This window comes from Choloepus didactylus, chromosome 8, assembly GCF_015220235.1.
Source record: "Choloepus didactylus isolate mChoDid1 chromosome 8, mChoDid1.pri, whole genome shotgun sequence".
NCBI classification, from domain to species: domain Eukaryota; kingdom Metazoa; phylum Chordata; class Mammalia; order Pilosa; family Megalonychidae; genus Choloepus; species Choloepus didactylus.
In genome coordinates, this window is record NC_051314.1 from 137844350 (window position 1) to 137849282 (window position 4933).

Consider the following 4933-nt stretch of genomic DNA (forward strand, 5'->3'; position numbering starts at 1 on the left):
TCAAGGGCTCTGTTTAGAAAGTACACTCTGTACATATTTTTAAACTTTTAGACTCTGAGAGTTTGTGCAGATACACCCAACTTTCCTGAAAACAGTAAAAGAACAGGGACTAAGGTTGGGAACTGGGGGAAAGAAAGCCAAGAGGACAAAGAACATAAGACCAGAATAGAATCACTGCTTGGTGAGACACGCAAAATAATTTCTTACACTGAGCTCCTTCATTGTTATTCCCAGATCGTGAAAGAAGGGGTAGCAGAACTAGGTGTTTGTGAACCAAGGAGAGTGCTCATAGATTGCTAATAAAGAACAGTGAGAAAGCATTTGCCAGAGAATTCAGAAGAATGAGTTGTCTCAGCTGAGACAGAGCTTTGCAATGTTAGAAGCCCAGTACTAAAACATATTAGCTGGTAATATTTTTATGGACAAAAGCTAGATAAATTCATCCTAGGAAAATGAGGTCCCTTAGGGAAAATGATGGAAACTTTTGGATGAGAGCTTAAGTGTTATTGATATACTTGATGCAATAAGACTCACAGTAAACAGTTTACTTTGACCACACTCTGATGATTACAAACATTTGAAAGAGAAATTTCCTTTTTCCTTTTGAATTTCTCCTTTTTTTATTTCAGCTTGCTTCCTGCAAGAAGCTGAAGCTCTTCATGTGATATTTTGGTCTAGAAGGAGAGTCTTACATGGTTAGATAAGTGACTTCTTTTTGGAAATTCATCTTTCAAAATGTATCCACTAGACATAACTGTAAGTTGTCTCTTATTTTAGAAATATGGTTGACGTGAGGAATTAGACATTTTTTAAAAACTAAACTCAGTCGTTATGATGGGGCCTTATTTGCTGGTGATTTCTAGATCTGACTATCTTTTGTCCTAACAGAGGAAGAAAATATGGATCAGAAAGGTTAAGTAACTTTCCTGAGGTCACACAGCAAACTTGTAGGAAAGTCAGAAATCAGATTGATTTGTTTGTTTGCTTTAATTATGTGCAGAGCTCTGGGCAAGCTCAAAAGGAAAAGTTATTAGTAGCCATAAAAATCAAAACCCCCGTAATACTTACTGAGTGTTTCTCTGTATTTGATGATCTCCACAGGTTTTACGAGGCTTTGGAATGTATCAATAGATAACACCGTGACCCTCTGGGAGCGAGCAAGCCAAACCCTTTCCTTTGGGAAGTCTCCATCCAGTGTGCTCCTGAGATTTCTGGAGAGTTTCAGCCAGAAGAGAAAATTCCAACTTTACTTTCAAAATGGCTCAGAAGGAATGGAGGACACCTAAGAGGCCAAATTAAAGTAAAGTGTGTAAAATAGTCAGATAGCTTAATTGTACAATTACTGAGAATCTGGAAGCTAAAAATACAGCCTCCTTTTGCTGTCTCCTTGACTTATGTTTGGAAGAACGGGGAATCAGTGTGGGAACACAAGGTAGATAGAGAACAATGCAGTTAAGATTTCAGTTGTTTTATAGATCTTGAGCTGGATCAGATAGAGATGAGAGTTTTGATTAAGAAGGGGACTATGCCGATGGGCAGCTTTCCCTGGGGAAAAGTGAAGCTGGGAATTTGGAAAAGACAGTGAAAAGAAAGAAGGAACAAGTATTTTTAAAATAACACTGACTATGAATAAGAGAAAGCCCCAAAATGAGGGCTCAAAGGAATCTAAAACTCCCAGGAAAACTTCAGCACGAGAAGGGTGGGAACTGTTCTCCACAGGTTACTATTTGCAGCTCAGTTTTCATTTAATGCAAACACAATCCTTAGAAACCACAGCAGATGTCCAACTGAACTGCCTAAAAAGCGGCAGAAGTAAACAGAATGAGATCTGATCTCTAATTTCTCTGGATCAGGAATTCTACTTGAAAAGGTATATTTTTATGGGGTGGGTTTTTTTTTTTTTCCATTTTTTTGTTACTTTTTTTAGTGGAGGAGGGCTTTAGAAGTTACCAGAGGCATAGGAACCAAATGTAATGTATAAACTTTGGATTCTGTTTGGAAAATAGCAGCTATGAAAAAAATTCATGGTATAATTAGGCACACGTAAATATGGAGTAGCTATTTTCATAGGTTACTTTATGGGATTTTTATAAATATAGATAGACATTTTCCTGGGTGTGATTATATTATTGTGGTTAAGTAGGAGATCATCTTTATTCTTAGGCAATGCCTTCTGAAGTTGGGTTGAAATGTAATGACGTCTGAAACTTACTTTCAAATGGTTGAGAAAAGTGTGTGTGTGAGTACAAACACATGCCCATATACATATGGGTATACAAGTAGAGTGTGTATAGAGGCACACATATTTAAGCAGAGGATGCACACATATTTAAGCATGGTTGGAAGAGTAATGCAATCACTAGGCATTTGAATACAGAATTGGTTAACTGTCTGCCCATTTGACATTACTGATCAATTAAATAAGAATAGCAAACACTTAAGACAGTGTCTCCTCTATGCAGGCTTTTCCAAGTACTTTGTGTGTGTAACGTGTCCTCAACCCACCCTCTGTCTAAGCCATGAGGTCACACAATGCCCACACTTTCGGAGCTGGGATTCAAACCCCAACATTCTGATTTCGTTTGCTTTTAACTACTATATCGTACTCCCTCTCTACCTTTAGAAATACAAGCGACTAAGGAATAAATGTTATTATATGTATTGGCTCAAATTATAGACTTTACCCTAGCTAGGAACCAGGGAGTGACTGAGGAAATGGAAAAGAACATACACTCAAAACAGAGTATGGCCCCTTTAGGTTTGAGTTTTCAAGCTCAGAAGAGTCAAGCTCAAGCTACCACCACTATTTGGGAAAAAGTTATAGACTTGAATCCCAAATAAAAGAAGTAGCATTAAAAGTATTCTGTTGAAACATATATTCCCAATCAATTCAGTGGACATCTTCTTTTACAATATCCTTTTTGTATGTGTGTGTGTTTCCAAAACATAGAGAGAGAGGTGGAGGTGAGGGGGTGCGGTGGGCAGAGAAAGGGAGGGATGGAGAGAGAAGAAGAGAGAAGAAGAGGGGTGACCAAACTGGAAAAATGCAAAGGTTTGTAAGAATGAGATCTGTGTATTAAATGCTTAAAAATCTGCTAGGAGTTGCAGAAGGCAAATCTCTATTTCTCCCTTAGAGAATGCCTGGTACAAAGTTTATTCAAGCTTTGTCTCTAAGTTCTGTCCAGATTTGTACATCATTGTATCGACTTCCTTCATTTTCTTGTACATCCAAACACACAAATCCCTCAACTCTTGACCTCTGTCTTTCCTTTTCTTCTCTATTTGATATGGTTTGAGTGGAATGGGGACTGGGAAAGCTTTGCCAATCTTGCTGCTTTTGTTTGAATCCCAGAGTTAGAAGCTACCAAAACATGAAGATCCAGAGTCAAACTTAAAATTGTAGACTCTAAGCAAAATTTTACAAAGGCCCTTCCTCCGTCTCCCCAGACACCATGTAAGTTCCTCCACATCCAGGACCTTGTGTACCCTGTCATGTATGTACCACCTGAACTGTGGCTTTCCAATAGCAATTCAAATAAAGACTGTTCTTGACTCATATTTCATTTTGACCCAATAAGAACAACTAATACTTTCGTATGGCTTTGTAGTTCTAAATCTGCTTTTTCGTATGGCTTTGTAGTTCTAAATCTGCTTTCATGCTTGTAAAAATTCCATAAAGTGGATATTATGACCCCTTTGTGAAGATTATGATTCTGTTTTATTTCTATAGGTTTTGGGGGTAAATGTGACATTTTGCAATAGATAAGCCACCCAAAATTTCTGTCACTTATCTAATTACAGCATCATGAGTGGTTCCGCCAATTAATTGATCAAATATTGATTTAATGTTCTTTATGAATGTGATGTGAAGTTCAGTGGAAGATAAAATACACACACACAGTCGCTGCCCTCAAGGATCTTATAGTCTAGTTAGAAAGATAACACAAACAGTCTTTCAAAGATAAGGAATAAAATAAGGCACATAAGGGAAGTGACAAACAAGTGACATATATTAAAAAAAATTTTTTTTTTTATTATCTACTATTTTTCAGCACTATTCCAAGCACTAGAAATTCAAGACTGAACAAGAGACAAAGATTCTGCCTTCTTGGAACCAACATTCCAGATGGGAGGAAAGACAATAAACAAAATAAATACGTAGAACTGATAGTATGTTGGTGATAAGTACAAAGGAGGCTAAACAGAGCAAAAAAAGCATAGGAAGTGATGATGGTGGTGGTGGTTAAAATTTTAAGTAGGATTTCCGGGAAAAGTCTCATTAAAAAATAGGGTCATTTGAGTAAAGGCCAGAAGGAAGTGAGGAGCTAATTGTGCAGCTGTCTGAGGGAAGAGCATCTTGGGCAAGGGGACGGCCCCACGTAAAAACTTCAAAGAGGGAGCTTTCCTGGTTTGCTGAGAAAAAACAAGAAGGCCGATGTGGCTGGATCGGGGTGGGTAAGGAAGAGAATAGGAGGAGAAGAAATCAGAAAAAAATACAATGGAAAACCAGATCCTGCAGGGCTCATTGATCATTGCAAGGACTTTAGAGTTTTGCACTAGATGGTTTTGACTTGCATTTTATAAAGGTAATTTTGGCTGCTGAGTTGAGAACAAACAGCAAAGTGGCAAGGAGAGTAGCAGTGGTCTAGCAGAAGACAACTGCAATAATGCTGGCAAGAGATAGTGGTGGTTTGGAGCATGATGAAAGCATGAAGATGGTGAGACATGGTCAGGCAGGACTTGGATGGATTGGGGACAGGTGGGAGAGACAGGAGTCAACGACTATGCCAAGATTTTGGATCTGAACCATTGTAAGAATGGGGTTGCCATTAGCTGAGGAAGGAACAGCTTGACAAAATATCCAGAGCACAATTTTGGACATAAGTTTAAAAATTATTAAGAAAAGAGGAAGAGAGCAAAGTTTGAGCCCTGG

General features: G+C 38.2%; 1 long non-coding RNA gene across 1 annotated transcript; it reads left to right on the forward strand.

Moving 5' to 3' along the window:
• Positions 1-643: 643 nt before the first annotated feature.
• LOC119543156 lies at positions 644-4262 on the forward strand. Its single transcript, XR_005218532.1, has 3 exons — positions 644-756; positions 1102-1305; positions 4053-4262. It is a non-coding gene; the product is annotated as an uncharacterized LOC119543156 (long non-coding RNA).
• Positions 4263-4933: the final 671 nt, after the last annotated feature.